Source organism: Gallus gallus, chromosome 1 (assembly GCF_016699485.2).
Source record: "Gallus gallus isolate bGalGal1 chromosome 1, bGalGal1.mat.broiler.GRCg7b, whole genome shotgun sequence".
Classification (NCBI taxonomy): domain Eukaryota; kingdom Metazoa; phylum Chordata; class Aves; order Galliformes; family Phasianidae; genus Gallus; species Gallus gallus.
In genome coordinates, this window is record NC_052532.1 from 101546478 (window position 1) to 101574117 (window position 27640).

A 27640-nucleotide genomic window follows, 5' to 3' on the forward strand; every position below is an offset into this window, starting at 1 on the left:
TTGAATATTTCACATTGAAGTTAGAGGGATGTTTTTGTGTTGTTCTTATTGTGTTATTCATTTTATTGCTGCTGTTCTTTGATTTGGCTTGTTTTTACAAAATGAGAAAAATATTTTTTCTGTCATATATCAGAGGAAGGGAAATAAAAATGAAGGCATTGAAACTTTATGAAAGGAAATTTTTAACACAAGAAAAAGTAGAGCTTTAGTTTTAGAATAAAACGGTGGAGATGAGTACAACTTTGTAGCCACCAAAGTAGTGTATCTTTAAGAGAATTACCCAGTAAGAACACCTTTAAGATAAGGCTTCATCACTTTGTGTAAGGGATTACACTGAATACTTATTTGTGATACCTGGTGGAGGGGAAGGAAGTCTTTGTGTTCCATTTTAAACAGCTTATGAAATAACTTTTAGGATAGGAAAGGGATAATCCTTCTAGATTTCCTGGAACCATGAACAACCATCAACCTGACCATGACGTTGCAATACTGATTTAGCAGAAGGCTCATACTTGTAGCGTTAGGCCAGAGAAGACATTTTGCAACACAATAATGCCAGGTCACATACTAGCTTGAAGAGCGTGGAGCACATAGCCAATCTTGGCTGCACTTACAGCACCCACAATATAGTCTGGATTTGGCACCTTGTTACTTCCATTTGTCTGGGCCTATGAAAGATGGACTGTGAACAACATTTTCCTAGCAATTGTGCCATTATAAAAGCTGTGAAACAGTGGGTAATCTCTGCTGGTGCACATTTTTAAGAGCACCATTTATGTTTAGTTCCAGAATGTGTCTATTTTTGTGTCAGATTTCTGGCTTTGTTTCTATGGAGGTTTGTTGCTTCACAGAAGGAGCTGTTAATTTTCTATGACCTATAGAATAGAATCAGAGAATATTCTGAGTTGGAAGGAACATAACAAGGATCATCCAACTTCTGCCTCTATGCAGGACCACCCAAAATCAAGCCATATTTCTGAATGTTGTCCAAATTATCCTTGAACTCAGGCAGGCTTGGTGCTACGGTCACTTCCCTGGATAGTCTGTACCAGTGCCCAACCATCCTCTCAGTGAAGAACTTTTTCCCCAGTACCTGACCTAAACCTGCCCCAATGCAGCTTCATACCTTTCCCTTGGGTAGTATCACCATAACAGATTGCCAGGAAAAAAATTCACTCACAGTTTACTTTTGACCAGATCTCTCAGATCCCTTTCTATGGGCTGATCTCCAATTTCTTTTTCATGTATCTAGGGTTGCTCCATCCTAGATGCAGAATCTGGCACTTACTTTTGGTAAACTTCATGCAATTGGTGATTGTCAAGCCTGCAATTTGTCGTGGTCTCTTTGCTAGGCTGCTCTACCCTCAAGGGAGTCAACAGCTCCTAACTTAGTGTCATCTGCAGTCTTACATAGTATGCATACTAGCTGCTTGGTCAAGTCCCAGGACTTCCCTTTGTCAAATAAGCGTCTAATCTTGCCATAAAAGGAAATATAGTTCATTAAACAGAACTTTCCCTTGGTGAATCTTTGTTGTTTTAGCAAGTAAGTAGAAGTTGAAAGCTATAATGCCAGAATTGCTTTTGAAAGCATGTCTACTAGAAAGTGGTTTGAAGAATTGTTTTTTACTGGAAGACCAGTTGTTTTTGATGGTCATCTTCCAAATCCCTAATAACAGTGGTCTTTGGTTTCTGTCAGATAAAAATAGGTTTTTGGTTTTGCAGATAGGTGCAAAATGCATAAATATGTAATTGCTGGAGCTGCAGCTATACTTCCACAGTATTTAGAGATATAATTTTTTACAGCAAATGTAAATGTCTTTATAGAATTGAGCTTTCAGTATTCAGTGTCTTTTCTTCCTTAAAGGTGAATGGAAAGGGAAAAACTTTTTTTTTTTTTTTTCTCTCAGAAAAAAAAGCATATAATAAATGAATTTATAAGAGAATGTGAATATTCATTTATATTTAAAAAAAAAAATCATCCTAACCTGCAGATGTAGTTTTCATTCTTATTCTGAACTGGAAAAGGTATAATAACCTATATGAAAAGTAAACCACACGCTTTATTGACAACAGCCCCTAGAAAGATCCAGCGATGACCAGTCTGCTTGGTTATATGCTGGATGCTTCCTTTATGACCATACTGAGGCACCAGAACAGGTTACCCAGAAAAGCTGTGGATGTCCCATCCCTGGAGAGATAAAGGCCAAGTTGTATAGAGGTTTTAGGTAACCTGTTCTAGTGGGAAGAGTCCCTGTCCATGGCAGTAGCGCTGGAACTAGACCCTTGGGTCCATTCCAATGCAAACCATTCTATGATTTTATGATTCTAAGTGCTCCTGTATTTATTTGACCTTTGGAAGAGCGGACACATAAAAACCTGAGCTTGTTACCAACCTTGTATACTCTCTGAAGTTTTCAGCTTGCTCATTGACTCAAATGTCCTTCAATTCTATAAGACCAGAAAATGAGTGCTGTTCACTGATCTCTTTGCTACTTTTTGTACCCATTCTTGTTTACATTTTAAGGAAATTTACATTTTGCAGGCTTTTACTAAAAGGTTAATTAATATACATTTGATATTACAGTTGAATCCTCTATCCTTCAATTCATTCATGTGAACTGTATGCTTTCCTATTTGGGAATTCTATCTTGAGAGTCCCAGAAGAAATTTTAACAGTTGATCCCTCAGACATTTGTGTGACTGCAGAAGAATATTATTATTTTTTTCTGTAGGAGGTCTGTAGCTTTTAGCCTCATGTGACAAGGTTAGTAGACTATAATTAATGTTTCTTTAACTAGGTCATCAGACTATAATATCTAACTTCCATGATAATTAATTGGTACTTTAGCAAATATTCAACAACTCCTTTGTCAGTCTAATAAGGACATCAGCTTTTTCTGTAATTATCAAAGCCAGGCTTAGTCCATTCTAACAAATTTGGAGAATGTAGGATATGGTGAGTAGTTCACTATACTTTCAATTCAAATAATAATATAACATGGAGAAGAATTTCAAAGAGGTGCATAGCTGGACTGATTTTGATTCTTAGTTATCATGGATAGCTTACCCTTTATGACTAGATTCTATTTCAACATTCTACAGGTCTCTATTAAAAGCATAAGAGCAACATATGTTATTTGGAAAATATAACTAAAGGGTTTAATATTACAAACATAGTTTTAATATGTTTTAACTAATACTTAGGAAGTACCAGTAAAATAACTACTCTAGTTATTATGCAGGTGTCATTACATTATGCAAAAATATACTTTTTTTTTTGTTTTTTTAAATTTATAGGACACGTTGTATAATGTTTTCTTTTTGCTACTAATACTGTCAAAACAGAAATGCATTAATATCATATTAGGACTAATACTCTACTAGTTACAGTGATTTTGAACTTACTGTTTACTTGGTGATCTCAGGTTTATTTTCCAACCTAAATGATTCTATGATTGTATCTAGAAGGACATTGGAATGGTGAGCATAATACCACATAAAACTGGTAGACACTAGCAAAGACTTTTTTTTTTTTTTTAAGAAAATAATTTTAACTGTATTATTACTGAAAATTTTCCATATTTCATAATATGAACTATCAGATTGTTGAAATATGAACTTGAATAACAATATCAATAAATTCTTGTCTCCATATGTATATATTATATTCCCTTCTGCTCTTAAAAAAGATACTCTGTGTAAAAAATCTTACATGAGCTTCACTAGTTTTTGCGTTCAGGAAATTCTAGAATTTCTCTTCTGCTATTACCATGTGGTAAATTAGTAGTCCTAGTGGCACAGGTGAATTGGGAAATTCTGTTGAAAATTTTGACAAATTTCATTTAAGCAAGTTCTTGAATTAAGAAAACAATTTTTTATCTTGGATTGTATGATTCTCTAGATTTTGTGACAAAAACATTAAGAAAATGTACAAATGCTTCTGTCGAAAAGAATGTTCTTAAATTTTGAGTAACTTCAATTCCAATTGTAAACTAAACTTTTAAGCCAGTAATAAGGATTCAGATGCCATGATGTGACTGGCCAGTCATTTGAGATTCTGTAACAGACAGTGCCTGGTGTGCAGCTGCAGGCACTGGAAAGCAGAAGTCTGCCATAGACACATATGGATCTGAGGCCCACTCAGGCACAGTCTAATTTGGAAGTGGAAACCCAAACAATTTGGATTAGGATAACCAAGTAGCCATAGCTTAAAATGGGAAATTAGGATAGAGTCCTAATGACCTCAGTGAAGATTCTAAATTGACACATTTTTTTCCTGTCATGAATGAGCAGTATCCTATTAAGAGCTGTTTGATTAGGAAAAATTCTCCTTAGTTCAAATGAATTGAGTAATAATATTAGCCAGCCTCTGGAGGAGCTAGGGACAGTTTTAAGAGTTTTAAGAGTTTGGGCTGAGAAAGTATATTAAAAATAGGAACAGTAACATGAGTTCTGTCTTTCAATGAATTTTTGCTGTACTGGTTCCTGTGTTGAGCACTTCACATAATTAAATATTCGAGTATCTCCTGTAGTCAGCCAAACACTTCTATTCTTCATAAATTTCTTATGACTCAGGGGCATCCAACAAGGCTTATGGCATGAGGAAGTATGGGTGATTATTTTTTCCAGCTGCATGACCACATAGTATATTAATACTAATGAAGTCTTTCAGATATGTCTTGCTGATACTAATCCAAAGGGATAAAGTGCCTTCTTTAAGTCTGCCATAAGCATGAATTTTAGGAGTTAAAAATACAAAAACTGGAGTCATTCCCAGTGTCCTTCTGTGTTGCCACAATTGCAATAAAGAAGCTGAGTTGGTTTTCTTATGTTTAAAATGCTTTTTGACAATGTTTTATTTAGTTAATTATTTAATTATTTTAAATAGGAAACCAGTAATATTTTGAAAATATATCTCTTTCTCTATATAAATGTACATTTTTATGAAGGAATAGGGAAATTCAGTTAATTTCAGGTAAATTTATGTAGAAATATCTTGCCTTTTAAAGCGCTTTATCCAGTAGTTTTGGCTTCTCTAATGTCCTCTACCAATTCTTCGGTAAAAGCTGCAGCTATCAATAGGAATATTATCTGAATGAACTTGCTAATTCTATTAGATTTTAAAATGGTTTAGGGCTAGACTAGATGTTTGATATTATGACTGTCTCCAGGTTTTTGCTGACCAAAAATGATTATTTCATGGGCACCAAAACAGAATTGGAAGCCATATAGGGTCAGATATTTACATGTGAAAGGCAGCTGTCTAGCTGGTAGTTCATGCCAATAAGTCAAGAGTTTAATATTTTCAAGATTTCCATATATACTTAACACTTTTGTAAGTTTTGTCAGTTATTGAAATATCAGTTACTATCACAGTCAAGCTTTGGGCAAGAATAAATAGATGCCCACTTCCTTCTTCTCCCCTCTCTCTCCTCCAAAAGTAAAAGGGATACACTAGACCTCACTTGGTTCAAAAATATATACAAGGGAGATTTATATTTTAAAATAAGATCCCCCTTGGCCACACATTTCCAAGAAATTTAACTTCAACCTTGTCATATCAATGATCATATGCATAAGAATATGATAATTGGTTTTCCTTTTTTTTTCTTTTTCTTTTTTTTTTTTTAAGAAAACTATCCAAGCTTTGAAGTACAAAAAAATCCCATTTAGCATGGAGAGATGAAAGTATCTATGAATAAGTACACATAACATGTAAATCTGACATTTAGAATAAAATACTATTCACTGTCTTGGCATAAATCAAATCAACGTGCAAGACATTCCTGGGGAGAATGACGGAGGAGGGAGGAAAAGAGCTTTGAGAGGTTAAAGAAATATGCTGTTCTTAAAAATGAATTAACAATAAAATGGCACTGAGAATGAAGAAAAATGATGCTAAGCCATTTGATGGCAGACAGAACCTTACATTAATATTCACTTGTACTTAAAATAGTCAGTCAAGACATCTGCACAAAACCCACCATCAGTTTTCATGGAGGAGGCCTGATGTTTCCCTTCCATGTTACTTTTGCTGTAGTCTTACCCACTTCAGATAGATTTCATATTTGAGGTTTATCTGGGCAACAGAATCTCTGAGTCTTTTTTATTTTTGCTGAATTTTCCATTTATATAGAGCTGGACTGAAAGATCATTTTAGAATAATAGAGAAACTGACCTCCTTACAATCCAGTCAGTCTCTGGATTGCAACAGCTTTTCTTTTTCTCTTCTCTTTTTCTCTTTTCTTTTCTCTTTTTTTTTCTTTTTCATTTTTTCTTTCTCCTTCCCATTCCCCTTCCCTTCCCTTAACTTTATTTATTAACAGAAATTACTTGAAAACAAGTAATTTTTCAGTCATGAGCAACATGTACTTTTCTTTCTTTTTGAAATATCTATGTCAACAGTTCTTTTTTGTAAATACATTCGTAAACTTTAATAATGGAAATGTTAATGTTTACATAACATTAAAAGTCCCTTTGGGAATAAGATGACAAGTGTTAAAATTATTGCTTTAAATATACAGAAGTCTGTTTCTTCTTAAAATGGATGAACACTCATCACACACTTGTAGTTTGATGCTAACTGAATTTTTTATTAGATGTGATGCTGAAGGATATTAAGTTGTTATTAGAGAAAATACTTAGCAATGAAGGCAAATAAGTTGTTTAAAGCACAGAAAAGCTCTTACTTCAGAGATAAATAAAACTACATTTATACCCTAACTTCGGTTTTAGTGGAGCAGTATTTAGACTGCATGCTTATAATTGTGATTAGTAAAATTTGGATTTTATTACTAAGCTTAATCACATTATTTTCACTAAGAGTGATTATAACTCATTTGGGTTGCTCACAAGCATAGCCTTATATATTTAAATATGTCCGTACTGGAGACTGTCTTTATTATAGAGATACAGGACTTAGATTTGTTTAGGTAGCTGAAAGCAATCCAGCTCAGACCAGCTGTACTTCAGAGCAGATTAATTAACACAGGCTGAATTCAACTATGGAAGTTGTAGTGTCTATTTTGCTTTACATGAATAAAGTAGTGTACAGTTTAACTTAACAGTAAGTAGTTTGGGATATATGTATGCTAAGAAGTTAACATTTTAAAGACAAAAAACACAGAGAAGCAAAGTGGGTGGAGAGAGTATAGGAATAGGATGCAATCTCTTAGAGTGGAATTTCCTGCAAGACTCTAAAAAGTGCCTAGAACAAAATTGATGCTGTATATTGCAGTTTAAGAAAGCTTTTAGAATTATATCTATCCTGCACTGTCCCTCCGGGACAGTGGAGATTTCCATACAATGCAATTTATTCTTTTAAGGCATCACTAGCCTTAAATAATTGGTATTCAATAACAACAGAAGAATTACTATAATTTCTTTCTTTCTCAATAAGGTACTGAACTTCATACACATATGTGGTGTAAAAATATATACATCCATATTTTCAATATGGCTTCTCAGAGAACTGTTTCTTAATGTTTTCTGTTCTTTCACTCAAACATTCTAGTCTGTCATTCTAATATGAGAACTCTGAAATAATCCATTAAAATGCAATCATTAGCAATTTATTTTGTCCCTGTATACTTTCCATATATATCAAATACATATGGCTCATATATATAGAATGTACACACCATTCTTTATACATATTGTAAATCTATAGCTATCATAAATACATAGCACATATGGCGTATAAGCATTGGTATGTGTACTCTGCTAAATAGATATTGAACATTTTTTAGCCATTTTATTATTCTGACTTGAAATAAGAACACACATATTGGGTACATTCTTGAGTTCTAATGTTTTTAGGATGTCCTGAATGAACAACAACAATAAAAATCACAATTGCTTAATCATAGCATGAATTCAGTTCTCATACTTACATAAATCAAGATGGAAATTAAATTTGAACTGTTCAAGCTAACGTTAAGTAAAACTTCAAGTATGAAGCATAAGCTTTTAGAAACTAAAATTAAGGTTGACTTCATTTTGAATTCAGGATGAGCACTCCTGTCTTTCTGCCTCTGTTTTCACCGTTGACTCTATCTTGCTCTTTTATATCATCACTGAACTATTTCATTTTCACTTTCATTAGTGTCCCACCTGAGAGGTATGCCCAGAATTACTGGCAGGCAGATGAGTCTCTTGAGCAGTTGATACTACAGCAAATGTATATAAGACGATGAAAATGAATTCTGAACAATATCAGTGGGCTCTGGTTGTAATATGAAGACTAAGAAAACAGCCGCAGTTGACATAAAAATACAGTAATGTTGTACTCTTAGTAGTGTTACCATCTTTTCATATTAAACGCTGGGCTAAACAGTAACCTTATAGAAATGAAAAGTGTAATTGTCCATGGCTGTATCTGCAAAAAATAAATAATAATAATAATAATAATAATAATAATAATTGTAAAGGAATTCACTGCATTTGAATTATATCACAGTTTTGGAGAGATGCTTGTTCATGTGGGAATTTGGCAGCTCTGTTTGATTTATCTGAGTCACACACAGGTATCTGTAAATCTCTGAAGTTATTCTTTATATTTTACAACTGGATCGTAAGTTATCAAGATGTTTAACCAGAAATATCTTTAGAATGGCCCTAACTTCACTGAATTTTGCTTAGAATTTAGGTATGACCTTAAATAGTTAAAGAAGGATTGATTGAAAAAAGGTTTCAAAGAAAGAGAAGATATTCAAGGGATGAAGTTTACTATATATCCTCTGTCCATATTACTGTTAACAATGATAATGTAATAATGTAATGTTTGTAACATTTGATATTGTTTTAAAGCATTTAATTCTGTATACTTTCATGTGGGAGAGGTAATCTTTGTTTCTAATGTAAGGTGACTTCTTTAATGCACATGTGGAAACAGTCCTTGTTACACCTTTCAGTTGTCCCTCGTTGAAAGAAATATTCCATATATTTACATATTATGTACTGACACAGTACCTAAATTCCTCATCTGCTGGGAGTAAGTCTTCTAGATCTTTGAAGCCATGTTTAATCCCTGCACAGGAGAGAATAGGAATATGAATCCATAAGAAAGATCTGTGACAAAGAAGGGAAAAGTGTAAGGTGAAAGAATATATGGAGGTATTATGAAAACTGGTAAATTTTTATTTTGCTTTTTTTTCGAGAGATAGAGTGAAGAAGCCTAACTGAACTGCTGAGGGAAATAAGGAGATCTAATGAAGGACTAAGAAATTGTCATTTCTAAGGGTCACTCTTTCAATTATTTTTATTATTTTGAAATGGCATACCTAGCATAACAATGAGAACGTAGAAACAATACAGTCACAGACACATATATGCTGTAGAGTGCGGAGAAAATGTGTGCTTTGTATTGTATATACTTCATTCTGATAAAGTATGTATGACATATAAAAACAGGAACAGATGTGATAATAAGAAGGCTTTCAAACTTAAGAAAAATTCTGTCTTTATTGAATTAATCATAATTTATAACTTCTGAAATTTTTAAATTTATCATTTAAATTTTTAGAGTTTAAAAAGAGCTGATCAAAGATTAGGAAGGACAGTAAATGTACTAGAATCTGAAAAATGTTGCAATATTAGCCACACATTATTTGAGATTAATCTCCTTAAATATGGTTGTGGTAAAATACAAAGAATGAAGCTAGTGTCTGTATGAAATTCATGACATGAACTCCATTGGCTATACCTAGACAATAGATCCTAAGAAAACTCTTTAAGTTCAGATGTCCAGATGCAGAAATTAAGCTAATATCTTTCCCCTGTGTCATGGCAGGAACCAAGCAGACCCTGATCCCTTGCTAGCTCTACTATTTCTACAGAAAAGAAAGCCAGAAAATATCTTAAACAGATCTCTTTTGTATCCTCATAAGTACATCTTCAGTGGTGACTTCAAAATCCAAATTCATCCATAAATAAAGTACCTGATAGCACTGCTAGATGACAGTAAGCTGGCATCAAAGAGTAAAGGGTAGCAATATTCAAATCAGTGAAAACAGATACCAGTATATGTGGATTTGAAAACACTTTAAATAACAAAAACTGTTTCAGTGCTAGTTTTCTTAGTATATTCAGAGGCAGAAGGAATTAAATTAAACATAGACAGAACTCATCAGTTGTCAATTCAGGCTATAAATGGCATCCCTTAACCTGACTTGTAATTTTTTGACTGCACAACTTTAAAGACAAGCAATCTGTTCTACTGGCTGACAAGAAAGCGATAGAGAGATCTTACTCAGGAGTCTGGCTTGGGAGAATACCTAGTAATTTTCTTAAAGTTTTACTGTATCTTTTATGGCAGCAAAGATGTGCATTTGATGCACACATTAAACTGCTGTATATTAGCTATCTGGCATATGCTAACGTTACATACTTTTGTACACAGAATGCTGTATTTCTTTATTTTTTATACAAAACTTCAAAGATTAAAAGGCTTGTGAGCTGAAAAAAAGGAAAAAAAATAATTTAAAATGAGATTGATGTTACAGTAGCATTATGGCAATTAAATTAACATGTAGTATTTGTCATACAAATATTCATTATACTCATGTGGCACAAACTTCATTTCAGAAGTATAGTGATAAGTGTATATAACAAGAACTATTTCTTTTTGTTGGTTGTCCATGATGATCCTTGCATTGATACTTCTGATTGGCTTTCATATTGTTCAAATCTCTAGGAGTTTTTTAAAAATGCTACTTTTAACAGGCATTTGCAAATAAGATTTATCTTGTATATTGACTATCGCCCTTTTTATGAACATAGACTGCCTTATTTTCTCAACGTATTCAAAATCTTTGTTGGTCTATGTTTCTGATGCTTTCACTAGTTTTTCCTAGCATCTGATTGAATTTATATCAGACTCTTTTCTCTTTGTCTCAAGATAAACTATAGACTTCTGAAAAATGATTAAAACAACCACTTTGAAAGATTGTACTGCATACCTTTTAACATCCAATGGTGAATTTTTACTTTTTTTAATAATATTATCCTTTTTTTTTTGTTTTGTTACTGTTATTTTTTTCAACTTCTCTTGCTGTCAAGTCTGCTGAAGTCATCTCAGTTTTTGTTAGTAACTTCTTTTTTTCTGATAAGTTGGCTCAGCAGAATGAATGGTTTGCCCATCTCTCCATGTGCAGGATATTCACTTCAGGTATCTTTGCAACCTAGAAGAATTTCCTCCTTCGACCTCAGTGTGTTTTATATGAGAATCTTTGTCTTTTTTTAGGCTATTATTTACAGTTTTTATGAGCATTATTTCCCTGTTCTTTCAGAAGAAAATATAATATAAATATACTCTTTAAGAATCAAAATAAATCATCACTCTTTCTTCATAATGGCAGATATAACTGACATCACATATGAACGTAGTTGTAATGTTTTGAACATCTGATCTTAAATTTAAAAATGCATCTTACATAGTTTTAGATGTTTTTTTCTCAGCATCAAATTCTTTAATCCTTCAATGACAAACCTTCTCTATTTTGAATTAAAATATTCGTATCTTTGAAGGAAATAATCTGATTAATTGTAAGATATGTTGATATTAATTTTGCACAGAGATAAGGAAAACTTAATATTCTTGAGAAGAAGACTATTGGATGTGAATTCCAATTTGAGATACTTTGAGGGATCGCTGTTCTTGTGGATATAGCTCTCAAATATCTTGTCTACTAGTATCATATCTTGAACCACTTTTGATATCATATAAGAAAATGAACAACATACAAATTATGATTGTTATAGCTGTTCCCTTTCAAGAAGGCCCACAGTTGTATTTGATTCATGTTACATATGACTTCTTAGTATAGAAGAAGGACTAGCAAACCTTTGCAGCAATAGTTTCTAGGAGGAGTAAGAAAACAGTCAAGGAAATAGAAATCATTACATAGGTATTATTTTAGTCCTTTCTTTGAAATATTTACTTGAAAAGATGAATACAAGCACAGCTGAAATGAACTTTCATCAACGTAAGTGACGTTTGATCACATCTTCTGAAGCAGAGCCTCAATATGCATAGAGATTGTATGAAAGCACAGAAATTTTCATAACAAGAGCCCAAGCCCTTCTTCCCCTTTACCTGCTTTTATTTCTGAGTGTGACACCATGCAGTATGGAATATCCCTTTGTTCAGTTTAGGTCAGCTGTCTCGGTGATGTTTCTCCCCCATCTCTTGCCTACTGTCTTTGGCAGGGGTTGGAGACAGTCTTGATGCTGTTTCAGAACTGTCCAGCAATGGACAAAACATTGGTGTAACATCAGTGCTGTTCTAGACACAAGTGTAGAGCATGACACTGTGGGCTACTGCAGGGAAAGTTAACTCCATCACAGATAAACCCAGTACAATAGCTAATTCATTTTGGAGTATATACAGAAGTAATGCAATCACTATCATGGCATTATCTATCTTTTCAGAAGCTGCTTCATTAACTTCAGCAATAAGATAAATCTATCTAGCCTCTTGGATTTTTCTCTCATTGCAAAGCTATGGTGATTGTAATTTTTTGCATTGTTTGACTAACTCCATAGAAGAAGAGACCATCAAGATATACTCTTCAGTGGATTCTCTCCACAATCAAAAACAGTAGCAGGTGTTTTGTAATAAAAGCAGGATGCCTGAATGCTGGAGATACAGGCAATACCGAAAAAAAATGATAGATTTCTGGAGATCTATCTATGTTTATTTCACAGGAGAATGAAGAAGAAAACTCATCCAGAAAGATAAAAAATCTCTAATTTTATGCATTATAGTGTAGAGTGTTGCCTTTCTTTGTTTTTCTATATCCATGCCTGCTCTTAGATATTTCGAATAGATGCAGTTGCTATTAGTTTGCCAGCTTCTCAGAATCTGAAGTCATTTAGTTAAATCAAAGAAAGCACTGATCCAACTAATTCCACGAGAAAAAGAACAAGGACTTTTTTAAGATAATTCAGATATGTGAGATAAAAATAAGTTACCATCTGTGCAACTGAGCAACTATGGTAATTTATGTTTAAGTAATTACCTCACCTCTACTTTGTTGCATGTGTCAATTCACTGTCTTTCAAGCAATCTACACTAAATACTGAAATGTTGAGTCATTTTTTTCTGATCAACTAGGTAGTTTATTGCTACGGAAATACTCTCATAAGAATCGATATGATTAATCTTTTAAAATGAGGTTTAATTGAGTGCTTACATTTGTATGTTTCTGCAGAATGTGAAGTATCTTCAGAGAAACAAGTAAGAAAACAAGCAGCACATACTTGCACACTAATGATCTTTTGATGATAAAGAACATGAGCTGCAATTTTAAAATATGAATAAGGTAATTAAACACCTAAATTTCAAGGAGAATATCTTTCAGGGAAAATTATGACTTGATTTAAAAAATATTAATGAACTTAAAGCAGATAGTAGTCAAATCCCCAGAACGTAAATTGAAAGCTATATATCTCATTTCCCTACAGAGTGACTAGTTTTCCCATAGCATATCTGAACTCTTTTGGAACTCTATCCAATTGTACATGAAATACTTGTAGCTACTTGCAGAATTCTAGAGCTGTGCCCTAAGTCATCAGGGAAAGAAGACACAAGTGGTTAAGAAACACTTCTACAGTGTACATGCAAGACTTTGAAATATTTTCCTCATATAGAGCTATCTTGGCAGAGGAAGAAAATAATCACTAATCTCATAAAAAAAATTCCCAAATAAAAGAATAAAATCAAAATCTCTCATTAACTGATTCTTAACACATTTCCTATTAATTAGATATTAATTAGTTCCTCGTTAACTAATTTCCTATAAATTTCATCCAGATGCCATGAAGAAGCAGCATTGTCTGGCTAATTGTCCTGCCAGAGACTTCAGACATGTAAGGAAAGAGTGAAAATCTGTAACAGTTTGCTGTGGTTTATCCTGCAGGTAGCTAAGCACCGCACAGTCACGTGCTCGCTCCTAACCTCCCAGCAAGATGAGGAAGAGAATGAAAAAAAAAGAGGTTGAACGCATAAGCTGAGATAAAAACTGAGAGAAGACAGAAAAGGAAGAAGGAAAAAAAAAGACAACAGTAATGATAATTACATATATATGTATATATATACATATATGTATATCGTATATGTATATATGTACATACATATATACATATATGTTTTGTTTGTATATGCCCAAAGCAACTGCTCACCACCTGCCAATCAATGCCCAGCCAGTCCCCAAGTGGTGACCACCTGCCCAGCTACTTCCTGACCAAGTTTTTTTTTTTTGTGTGTGTGTGTGTGACATCATATGGTATGGGATATCCCCTTGTTAAGTTTAGGTCAGCTGTCCTGGTTCTGTCCCCTCCCAGTGCCTTATGTCCCCCAGCTCCCTCACTTGCAGGACAATGCAAGAATCTGAGAAACTGAAATGTCTTTGGCTACATACAGAACTGCTCAACAACTAAAAGACTGGTGTGTTATCTCCTAAAGCCAAACCATAGCAACATACCAGATTCTATGAAGGAAAAATCAGCTCTATCCCAGCTGAAACCAGGACACTGTTACACCTATTCCTTTTTATTCCTTTATACACATTTATTTCTCTTTCATTTGTTTATGTATCAAATTGGTTCTTTGCCATGAGTGAGTGATTCACTAATTAAATACAAGGCCAGATCATCAGCCAGCAACTTAAACTGAAATTATTAGACCAGTGAAGGATCTAGTTCATTACTATGCACTGCTACTGTACTATCTGTAGTTACTGCAATAAACAGATTGGGTGGATATTTTACCTCTCTGCTATATTACCCATATATTCAAGTATGGCTCTTGATAGTTGAAAAGATTAAGGGAAAAATGTATGTAATTACTTGACTGATGAATATGAGTATTGAAGCGTATAAGTGAAAGTACCTGAGTTATACCTGGAGAGAATTAATCATCCAAAAGCAATGCCAAGTAAGATATTATATGTTTGCAAAGTACATTCTCAAAATTATGTGAATGTTTTATTGCTGGGTTATGATTCAAATGTTTAGTCTGACCTTATATTATTGCTGTTTGCATCAAATATATATTTTCTTCTCCCTACACTTAGCTTCTTCTCCCTGAAATCCATCTATTAATAGGACATATATATATTTTTTTCTTTTGATTATATTCCAATGAATATTGGTTCATTTTAGTCCATCTGTTGGTGAATTTATATTCTCCTTTTGCTAATGTAGTTGTAGTCCAATATATTTAATGGTGTTTCACTGCACTGCACTTGTACAGATAACGCTGCACAGTAGAAACTTTTGAATTATGTGAATATTATGAAAATGCATGCATCAATATTTCAATTCTATTAAAAAACAAAAAACAAACAAACAAACAAAAAACATGGAAAAAAACCTGCCAAGAAATCGAATGTTTCAAGATTTATGGAAAGAACAATCTGAGCTGAAATACAAGAGGAAATATGGAGGAGATGCACGAGGTCTGGGGAAGGGTCAGAAGCTGAAAGCAAAAATCACGGAGAGCTACAAGGGAGAATGGATGGAATAATAGTAGCAGGGTGGAAAAAACAATCTGACTGGAGAACAGTAGTGGTTTAAGAGTTTTGAGAAAGAAGTGAGGATTTATGTTTGTTAGCTTTGTCAGCTAGGTGAGAGGGAAGAATAGAAAGAGCAGGGGAAGAAGAATGATTACATATGAAATTTGGAGATCTGTAATTATGCAGTTTATTATTATTTATTTTCTTTAGTAACACTATTGCTAAAACAAACTAATAAAATGTACATGTTTTTGTCTTAAATGAAAGTTAACTAGTATTGATATTACGGTATAGAAGGATAAGAAATGAAAGTATGCACGTTCAGTTGTTGAAATTTATTTTTCATAAAAATCTATGTATTAAAATGAATTTATTGTTACATCACAATGTGACAAGAGTTCTTGTAGTTCACACTCTTTGTGAAAAACTGACTCTGACACTGTATTTCATGGAAAGTTCACGTAGCCCCAGATTAAACAGTTTTGTCAGGAAATAACAGAAAAATCAAATTACAGAAACCTCAAATTAAGAATTCTAGAAGAAATACTAATTATATCTTTAAAATCCCAGATTTGGAACAGGATTTAGAGTTGTAAAGTTCTATGTAACCAAGGGAATTTTTTACATAAGTTGTTGTTGTTTGTTTTGTTTAGTTTTTTTGTTTTTGCTAATCTATGCCTTTGTAAACATTCAACTGTCCGAACAATACATTTGATGAAAAATTCAAGTAAAGTGACAAGGTTATAAAAGTAAGAATCAAATCTTTTTTAATGAAAAAAGAATTTCATTCATTCAAAAGAAGTGAATCACTTTCTTAGGATGGAAGCTATCTGTAGTTTTTGCAAGGTTTTCATCTGTTTTAAGACCATACCTCTGCCTCTGCTGCTAATTTCTCAACAGTTACGACTTTGTCTACCAACAGAAACTATACCCGTTAAATCCTGTTATTATAGTCTTCATTCAGCCTCATCAACTTCTCCAAATGGAGTTGAGAAAACAGGAGAGGGGAGAAATATGAAAGTAGATTTAATAGGGATAGATAGTGATTCACAGTGTTTCATAGATACCATTAAGATAACAAACAGTGTATACTCGATGAATAAATAGGGATTTATAAAAGCCTTCTAGCATATTCCTAGCTTTTAAAGTATCAAGAACTAAAGCACACATTTTCTTCAGTCAAGGTTGTACTACGCAGCTGTGGGGGCAGTAATGTTCCAAGGGTTCATTGAATGCTTGATAGTCTTCATTTATATTCACTGAATATATCTCTCTTTTTTCATAAATTGAGAAAAGATTATGATTTTTATGAACTTACTGTGTTTGATATTGTTCACTGGATGTTTCTATGTGACCCTATTAACTCCAACAAACACAGCCACAGTAGGATTGCATGGGCATAAATGAGGGAAAATAGGTATAACTGGTCAAGAGCAATTTTTGTCCCTTTTGATACCTTGGATGTATTCTAGTTGCATCACGGCCACTATAGCAACTCTTTGTTCTTCTTTTGTAGTGCTCATGGTTCATGTGCTTGAGGCTAAATAGAGTCCCATCCCAGTTCAAATGGGTTTTTATAATCCCTGTGAATACAGGAAAATTTGAAAACATAAAGGTTATGTGAGAATTCTATCATCTATGTTCAGAACCTACATCTTATACCTATCTGACTTCTGTGTTTAAACATATCAGCAAGAAGTATAATAAGGAATAGTCAAACCACGTGCCTAAATATCTGGTTTGGATTTGACATCTTTTCCATTCTATTCCTCCTCATCCTCTTTATATCAGGACTCCATTACTTCTGATTCTTTACAAAGCCATCCTTTTATTGACTGTGTAAGCTTATTCGGTTTTCTCCTAGCCCCCACATTACTGAAATAAGCTTCATGTAGGGTTACAGAAAAAGTGTTACAGTCTCAACTGTATCTGAACATGCAGATTTCTTGCTAAATATTTTTGTGTTTTAAAAGATCTTTTATGAATTTCTGTAATGAACCTGCATCCCCCACCCCCCCCCCCCCCCCCCCCCCCCCCTTTTCTGTTTTCTTTGATTTTCTAGAGTCAGACATTGAACAGACTTCTTTTCTAAGTAGGTTCAGACATTATGACCCATATTAGACACAATGCTTTAAGGGGTGTTTTACTGAAAAATATATACTTGAAATATAGAATAATAGAATAACAGAATCACAGGGTTAGAAAGGAGCTACAAGATCATCTAGTCCAACTGTCATCCTGTCACCATTACTATCCACTAAGCTACTAAACTATATCTTGTAGCACCTCATCCAGATGCCTCTTGAACAACACCAGGGACAGTGACTCCATCACCTCCCTGGGCAGGCCATTCCAGTGCCTGATCACTCCTTGACAGGTTTTCCTTATATCTAATCTAAATCTCCCCTTGCACAGCTTGTGGCCATTTCCTCCGGTCCTGTTTGTTGCCTGGGAGAAGAGGTCAAACCCCTCCTCATCGCAACTTCCCTTCAGGAAGTTGTAGAGTGCAATGAGGTTTCTGCTGAGCCTCCTCCTCTCCAATCTGAGCAATCCCAGCTCCCTCAGCTGCTCCACATAAGTGCTGTGCTCCAGATCCCTCATCAGTTTTGTTGCCCTTCTCAGGACATGTTCCAGGGTCTCAATGTCTTTCTTGTTGTGAGGGGCCCAAAACAGAACACAATACTCGAGGTGCACCATCACCAGAGGGGGATGATTACCTCCCTGCTCCTGCTGGCTATGCTATTTCTAATGTAGGCCAGGATGGCATTGGCCCTCTTGGCCACCTGGGCACACTGTTGGCTCTTGTTCAGCCAAACATCAACCAACGCCCCCAAGTCCCTTTCCTCTTCACAGTCATCTAGCAAGTCCATAGAATTATAGAATCACAAGGTTGGAAAGGATCTACAAGATTATCTAGTTGAGCCATCCTCCTATCACCGTATGCCACAGGATATGAGGAATGGTTCATCTAGTAATTGTTTACAGTGACAGTGTAATCAATTGTAGGTATTAGTTTTAGCATAGAATCTATTCATCAGTTTCTTTGTCAAAATGAAGTTTGACTTATCTTTCTGATTAGCAAGATTAGAAATACCAAGGTCAGGGAAAATTGAAATAATTTAGAAAAAGTCACATTTTAGTGGTGGTATTTTATTATTCTCTCCAAATCTGCATTCCTAATACTTTGTATAATTATTTATTTTAAAAGGAAGTTGAACTTGATGGAAATTTAATTCAGCCAATTCATTCCACAGAAACCTAAAAATAAAAATAATAATAATAATAATAAAAGTTGTTCTGTATAAAACTATAATTTAAGATTTCTAGATTCTACTTAAATCCTTTTGCAAGCTCATTTCTTAAAAATCATAAACTATGCCTTAGGAGAAAATGATCAGAATAAATCAGTAATGATGTTTTATGAAAATTTTACTTTTCTTAAAGAAGTTTTTAAGTCATATAAGAATATTTTCTAGCCTGCACTATATGAGAAGATAAACAGCATAACTGGAGATACTCATAAAGCTACTGAAGTCAACATTATAACAAGACAAATTTGATATATTGACTGTCCTTGCATTGATGGATTGAGTCTACATTTATCTTTTGTTGATCTTCATAGGATAAAAGAGAAATCCATATAGAGTCTCATGAATGCACTGACAGTGAAGAGATGTACAAAACACATCATTTCTTTGCTTTATTTTATTTCATCTTAAAAGAATTATCCTATGAAAAGCAGAATTTATAAAAGAATATTGGTTCTACGCATACATTGGTAGTTGGCTGGGCATGAAACATCCTATTAATCAGTGCGAAAAAAATTGTAGTAACGCACTGAAAATACTTTTATCCATTTATGCTGGACAAGTTTGAATATTTTAAAGAATTCAGTTTGAAGAATAGATTCTAGTTCTAATCTGAGTCAGTACTGACTGAAAAATTGCATTCTATATTATACTTGCTAAGGAACTCGTGCATTGCCTGCTTTAGCTATGTATATTGAGGGACAAATTGTGGGATTGTAGCTATTAGATGATACGTTAGATTGCAAACAGCATCAGAAGATAGAGAGACCCCTTCCATTAACCTACTTAAGAGCTGGATTTCACGTCCCCTCAGATGGAATTTAATCTGTAATCACATATGTGATTAGGAAGGGCTCACTCATAGATGATGACTCTTGCCGTACGCCTGTTCTATGCATGAAGCAATCTTTTACAGAGTAAGCTGTATAACTGTACAGTTTTACATACAATTAATGTAGAGAGGCACAAAGAACCACAAGAAGAGAACTGATTCTGTTAAGAGTCAAATGGAATAAAATATCAATAAGAAATATATTTATTTGAAGGATCTTCATCCCTTTTCCTCTTCCTATCTAAAATTTTACTTTTTGTTTTATTTCTTTGAGCTTTCTGTTTGGTTGGTTTTACAGATTTAGGGATAATCAGAGACAAAAATCTAGAGTCAAGTCTTTAGGCACCTATGAAACATGTTCTGCACTGCTTTAAATTTGAGTGTCTCCTCCAGGCATTTAGTAATTTAGTAATGCTGCCTCAGTGTTACATGATAAATATTTACCACATAAAAGTGTGGTGTAAAAAGCTTGGATAGGAAGTGGGTTAAATATAACCACTACCAAAGAGATGAGATGTGAACTCTTGCCCCACAGTAGGTACTGAATGCTTACATGTTGCAAAGCAATGCATCTGTCCACAGTCTCAATGGTTTCTTTATATCTCAGTTTTCTAAGCCCAATAGGGATTTTTGTACATGCTAGTGTACTTTTCAAAATGATTGAAGAGGTCTATCTCACTTTTTAATCTGCTCCTGTTAGTAACTTAGTAGATTTGCAATTGGGGTGCTCTGAAAGGGAGAAGCACAAATTCAGGTTTGTGACTTCAATGCTAAAATGTGTGCCAACTCTTTCTAAAGCTTCATTAAAAAAATCTTGTTTAAAGTTTAGATCACTGCAAAGTGGACTTTAATTCTGTCTTTTGTTTATTTTAAAATAGATACTTCTGAAATGAACTTTCATGTATCTGAGAAAGACATAAAATCTTTTAGTTTGCCTGTGTCTCATGTGATGGATTGGATCAGAGAAGAAATTCTTCAGTATACAGCACTCACTTTTGAAAGCTTCATTCTGCCAGGATTTCTGGACCAGGACACTTTCCTAGTCTCCGCCAGATGAACATGCCTATCCTCTTTCTCTATCGCAACACCTTCTTAGGAAAAGAACCAGGCTAAAGCTGATTGTAAGCTCACTCCTTTATAGATTCATTAGATTAATTTCAGTACAAAGGAAACCAGTTGCAGAGGCTGTGTTTGCTGAGGGACTGGAGATAATATCAATATTAGGGAATTTTACTTGCCACTCTAAATCAAAACAATTGTTTAGAAGATACTAAGGCCCTTAAATTAGAATAGCAGACTCGCTTTGGATAGAATAGTTGTGAACACTCTTTCTTCTTCTCCCTGTTGAAGTCTCTTCCAGTTCATTTATCAGAGTCAGCACCCTGGTTTCAGCCAAAATACAGTTAATTTACTTCCTAGTATCTGGCATGCTGCCATATTTTGGATTTAGCATGAGAATAATGTAGATAACACAATGATATACCAGCTGTTTCTGTGAGCAGTGATTACACAAAATCAAGGATGTTTCAGCTTCTCACACTGTCCTGCCAGTGAGGAGGACGGGGGAGCTCAAGGATATGCAAGGGGACAGAACCAAAACAGCTGACCCAAACGGGCCAAAGGGATATTCCACACTATATGGTGTCATCCTCAGCAATAAAAGCTGGGGGAGTTGAGTGGGGAGGCTGCTGCTGTTCAGAGACTGGCTGGGCTTCAGTTGAACTGTACTGTCCATCATTTGTTTTCTTTATTCTTTTTGTTGTTATTGCCTTTATTTTTCCCCTTTTCTGTCACTTTTTTTTTTCTCCTCCTGTTTTCATTTCTTTCTTATTATCTGTCCTTGTTTCAACCCATGAGTTCTTGTAGTTTTCATTCCCCTCCCTCATTTCACTGGGGTGAAAGTGGGATTGAGTAAACAGCTGTGTGGTGTTTGCTGCCTGCCAGACTGAACTGCAACTGCCTAACTGCAAAGAGAATCTTAGTTCAGGTAAAAAAGTGCATGCTTGTCTTTTGAAGAATGCTTTTTTTTTTTCTTTTCTAATCTTTATTATTATTATTATTATTTCTGACTTCATTAGAATAACAAGAAAATAGAAATGTCTACAATTCAATTAGTAAATCAGCACTATCACTGCAAATTAGGAGTAAACTGGAAATATGAAAAGGCAAATATGTAGCTAGGGGAAACTAGCCCATAATTTCATTAGCTTTTCCCTAATTAGCAGCTGCCAAATCTTAATAATCATTTCCATGTCCTGATTTAGGAAATTACAAGAATATCTTGGAGTCTGCAGTTTCATAAGAGTGAGCTGAATCTTTAAGGTTGAAGTAAATATCAAAAAAAAAAAAAAAAAAAATTGTAAGGGAGGGTAAAGACTTTATTCACCTCAAATTGTTAACAATCTGTGTTGGAAAACAGTTTAAACCAGTGTGAGATCCAAGACCAAACTATATAGGCAACTGTGTGATCAGTGAGAGAAAAGGAGTCTCTACAACGTACTTTGTACTGGACTTAAATTGAAGAAGGACTACATGTGCACGCTTACTTCCCAGACTGTCTTGGATTTCTCTCTACATCACAGGCTTGTTTTCTAAATGAATGTATGAAGGTATTGAGAATGACACAGTCTTGACTTGCGTCTCTGTACTCAAATGCATCTGTTACTGATGTTGTAAACTGGTTGATTTCAGGTGGTCTGACCAGCACTGAGATAATATATCATGCTCAAAACAGAATGGTTAATAAAAGTGCCATGGAAGCACTTCCTTGCTCAGTCTCCAGAGTAAGTTTTAAGATCTCAGAGCAGAGACTTAAGAGAAGTCTTATTCACTTAAGAAGGCATTGATTTGTGGACTTGTGGTGTTGTTTTTGTTGTCATTGTTGACATTATGGTTGGGTTGCCTTTTTTTTTTCTTTTTTTTTCTTTTTTTTTTCATTTCTTCTATTGGATGTTAGCTACTCAATATTGTACTCATCAATACTTAGCACTCTGACTTGGGAGTTGATTTATAAATGAAGTCGGGTTTATTTCCTCGGGTGACAATTGAAGAATGACTGCTACTGGTACAGGAAAAATTAGAAGTATTCTACGAGTAGACTGTAATGTATAGAATCACAGAATTGTTCAGGTTGGAAGTCCAGCTCATCCTGTTCAACTGTCCACCTAGAGCCAGTTGAACAGGAACATTTCCATTTTGACTATCTCCAAGGATAGTGACTCCACCAACTTCTTGGGCTGTGTTATTTAGTGTTTATGTTGGGGCAAACTGAATGTAGACCTGCTTGACTTCTGGCTGCTGTGCATTTCACTTGACAGCAAGAGTAACCTGGGTCATTCAGATTGTTCTAGAGCAACCTCTTTGCCCACAGGCTGTTTATGGGTTAAGAGATATGAGTTGCTTGCTGACTCAGTCTCTGAGTTTCTGATATTCCTGCTTTCTACTTCCTCTGTGTTCTTTAATATTTCAAATATTACCTTCCAACAACAAAGTCATGTCTATGAGCTCTGTTGACCTCTTTTTTTGTAGGAAACTCTAGTGTGTAATTGAGATCAGCAAAAAGAGAAGTCAGGGAAGACAAGATGCAACAGAGATAGCTGATTACTGCAGTAAGTGCAGAGATGGAACACATGCTATGTAGACATTCATTCATTTTTAGAGAAGTTAGTATTTTCACTCTTAGTAGTAGATGTTACCTGATTTTATTTTTTTTACATACCTACACATAGGTACATATATTCAGGATTTAATGAAGTAAAAATGAAGCTTTTTATTTAATAAAAATATTAGGTGTGCATTTCATAGGACATTTTATAGTATATTTTGATTTACTTTCATATAGTTCTGATTTGTCTTCCACATTTTGATCTGTCAAGTTTCATAATTTTTGAGCTTGGTGAGAATTTACTATCCAAAATCCAATACTTTACAATTAAAAATTACCCCCAGGTGCTGTGGATAAACGAGCTATAAAAGTCATTATTCTTTTGTGTAATATTAGGCTACTATTTACACTGGCAGCCACCTGATCAGCTGTGCTTCTTTGTGAAAAATGTTTATTCCTCTGCAGAGTTCAGAGCTGACAAGCTGCTGTTAATTTCTTCAAGAATATTGTCACACAAGGGAAACAAAACAAAACAAAGCAACAACAACAACAAAAAGAAAAGAAAAAAGAAAAAAAAGGAAAATCCTACTACATTCTTTGTGCAATACGGTATTACTGTATTACTGAACCTTAGAAAAGAGAAGGCTCCAGGGAGACCGTGGCCTTCCAGTACTTGAAGGGAGCATATAAAAGGGGGGGGGGGGGGGGGGGGAGGGGGGGGGGAATAGCTGTTTACAAGGGTGGATAGTGATAGAACAAGAGGGAATGGTTTTGAACTGAGACAGGGGAGGTTTAGGTTGGATATTAGGAGGAAGTTTTTCACACAGAGGGTGGTGACAAACAGGTTGCCCAAGGAGGTTGTGGATACCCCATCCCTGGAGGCATTCAAGGCCAGGCTGGATGGGTCTCTGGGCAGCCTGGTCTAGTGGTTGGTGACCCTGTACATAGCAGGGGGGTTGCAACTAGATGATTATTGTGGTCCTTTTCAACCCAGGCCATTCTATGATTCTTATTTAAAGAAGCTGGAATAGTTGTAGGCAAAATATAAATGCTTGGAATATTGCTTCATTTTGAGCCAAATTATTTTTTTTTCTAGGGTGGATTAAAAACAAAAAACAAAAAACAAACAAACAAAAAAAAAAACCCAACAAACAAAAAAGAAACCCACCATAAATAAACCAGCCCCAAACTTCTCAGGCCCTGTCTAATTTTCCATTCAATTTTTACAAGTTTCTTACATCAAAGTTACAGAACAGGCTTTTTTAATCCCTATGCTTCTATTTTATTTTGTTTCTTTTAGACTTAACAGCTTGTAATGGTAAAAGAGGGTTAATTGTTGTCTCTGAGGACTGATGTTCAGAACCTGGATGCGGGCCCTCAAGTAAGGTAAAACAGATTAAAATGTGAAGAGTTTTACTTTGTGGGGTTTTTGTTTTGTTTTTCTGAGATCCACTGATGAAGGAACAAACATCTACTATTTCATGACTGGCTAGAGTAGTACTTATTAGCTAGGAAATCTGTAAGTCTTGTTTAGGATAACATTTATGCGTGTGATATTTACATAAACTCTATGTTGGATTTTTTTGTTTAAGTATAGCACGCGGGAAAACAAATTTTTTGCTTAGTAATAGAGTAGAATGGATTTTGTCTTTTAAATTCTGTACATTGTTTACTAGGCTGGAAATATGAACTTTTTGTTTGCTTGGACCTGCATGTTTATGACCTCTGCTGCTAAGATTTTTGGAATCTTTGTACTAATTTAAAGACATCCCCTTGGGTAATTCCTCCCACGAAATGATAAAATGTGATTGGTTCTTAGTGATGTTAGATAAGAGCCTAGACAATAAAACATAACAGTCCATTCCTACTCTGCCAGAAATAATTAATGATCACAACTGAAAGTATTTATCACTTCTTAAAATCACTATAAAGTTGTAATTACAGTAAAACCAAAAAGAAGAATTAAATGTTAATGTCTCTCTGGGAGAGATTCAAAGGGAGGTGTAGCTGTAGTTACTTGTTTTCTGGTCTCCATTCATGTGGTGCATAGATGGACAATTTGTTACAGCAGGGCTAAGCATTACTTGCACCTCCATGTTGTAAGCCAGCACAGTACACAGAAACAAATTTCTCTTTCCCATTCAGTGTTTTCTCAGCATCTCCAAACTTTGTCTGGTGCTGCTCTCGTAAGTTTTTGCCATATTTCAGGTGTTGTCCTCACTCTCTCCGGATCATGGTTTTGGCGTGGATCATTAGGAGCAAAATTAGAGTCATATAACATTTCCACCAGGGCTATTTCCCTCAAATACTGGATACCTTTCTCGATTGTATTCCACGTTTTCATTGCAGGCTGCAGAAGTTCTTTGTAGGGATACCTTTCCCTCACAGCTATTAATATTTGGTCCCAGAGGGTTGCAGCTCCATCCAAGCATCTACTAATTCCTCTGTCAATGGATTTGTCTCTGGCCACGTCTCCTAATTGGCGGGCTTCATTACCATCTAGAGACAGGCTACTGGCCCCACTATCCCAACAGCGAAGCAACCAGGTGACAACAGTTTCATTCGGGCGTCGTTCAAATTCCTTTCTTGAGCTTTGGATTTCAGACATCTTGAGAGGTCGATGAACAGTAATAGAGATCTCCTCTTCATCGCTGTCCTCTTCTTGCCTCTTAGTTTTTGCTTTTGCCTTTCTTGGTTCTGAGGAAGTTCCCTCACCTGGATCTTCCTCTACCTCCTCCTCCACTTCTTCTTCTTCTTCTTTTTTTCCCTCTAGACACGAGGACACCCGCTTCCATTTCTTGCCTTCTACAGGGGCTACTGACACTGTTACTGGTGTCTGCTGTGACTGGTCAGGTCTGGCTTGAAGATTTCCCCCTTTGGCTTGCACCTCTGCTCGGAAACTCTCTCTCCAGAACAGTACTATACAGAGCGCGGTAGGCACAAGCCAAGCCCCAGATAAGCCGTACATCCTTTGATCTATCTAAGCCGCACCGTCCCTGACTCAAATGCTGGCTCAGTTTCTCGGGATTCCACAGATGTTCAAGAGTGAAATCCCATGGTATGGCGGGTCCCCACGCTTCTAAGATTCTTCCTAAACCTTTCCATATTCCTTGCCAGTCATCATTCTCTGGTCTTGGAGGAGGCTTCTTCCACTTAGCACGAATGAAGAGGAATACATTCAAGGATATTGATAACATACACACAAGTATGAGCACTGACTCGGTATTTGAAAAACGTTTGACAAACTGAGAGGGAAGCCTGGAAACCGGTTCGAAAGTCTCAAAATTCAAATTATGCAACATTGCATAAAGCCACCAGACAGGTGCCTCTATCAGTGCCCTTACTTGGTTATATATAAACATAATTCCACAGCAAGACATCAAGAGGTTAATTATAGACTGGTAACTGGCAAGGAACATGATAGCTTTTAATCCCTTATATAGTGCTCTGACAATAAAGAGCAACCTCATAGCTGGTAACTGCTAAAGGGAGGGAGGGGTGAAGAGAAGGAGAAAAAAAAAAAAAAGGAAAACAAATGGAAACCACTCGGTACAGTGTCTGGAGTTTGGCAGACTGCCCAGGCTATAATCTAATCTATGAAGGTCACACCAACACCAGCAATGCTTTGTAATCTCACAGTCTGGCTTAACGAAATCCCTTTTTTCTTACTAACGTTAAAAGCTTCAGACGAATCTTGCCCGCATTCTCCACCAAAAATTTGTCACGGAGTTACCTAGATAGATCTGTGCCCGTGACAGGGGGGCAGTAGGCTCGCGGGCCCCCTCTCCCCCGGCTTCCCGAGAAAAAATGGAGCAGCAGCAACGATCTAAGAAGGAGAACTTATTTTACTAACTACAATGTTGGAATGCAAGATGACACAATATAATACAATCTAATTGGGAGTAAGGGTAATAAATCAAATGAAATGAGAGAGAGCGAAAGAGCAATAGAGAGAGAGAGAGAGAGAGAGAGAAAGTGAGAGTCCGAAACCGAAAGCCTTACTTGATGAAGGCACCTGGCTTGGAAAGCACACCCACTCCTCTCCCGGCAGCAAGCGAAAGTGAAGAAGACCACGCGCAACCAGATGACGTATCTTCCGTGACATGTCTTCCTTCTCTGACCATGAGGTCCTCTGGGATATGTAGTTCTTCTCTTTTGTCCATGATGTTATGATGTGGAATACCAATAGCAAAGTTACAAAACCATGACAGAAGTGCAGTACTTTTCTCTGTTGAGAAGACAGGACATGAAGATATGTTGGCAGAGGAATGCTTAGATTTGTATCCTTTGCATCCATACTGTTTCTTTTCAAGCATCTGTGTGAAGGAGTATCTTCAGTTTCTTTTAAAAATGAGATGTTCTACCCTTTGAGAACATAGTT

The 27640-nt window shown here is 35.4% G+C and overlaps 1 long non-coding RNA gene across 1 annotated transcript in view; it reads right to left on the reverse strand.

The window, feature by feature from the left end:
• LOC107055198 overlaps window positions 1–27324 on the reverse strand; it is a 40605-nt gene extending 13281 nt beyond the window's left edge. Inside the window, exons 1-4 of the long non-coding RNA XR_005849641.2 lie at window positions 27262–27324; window positions 16972–17098; window positions 8971–9028; window positions 2394–8377 (exon numbers count right to left, since the gene is read on the reverse strand). This is a non-coding gene — a long non-coding RNA (uncharacterized LOC107055198). The remainder of the gene's footprint in view (window positions 1–2393; window positions 8378–8970; window positions 9029–16971; window positions 17099–27261) is intronic.
• Window positions 27325–27640: the final 316 nt, after the last annotated feature.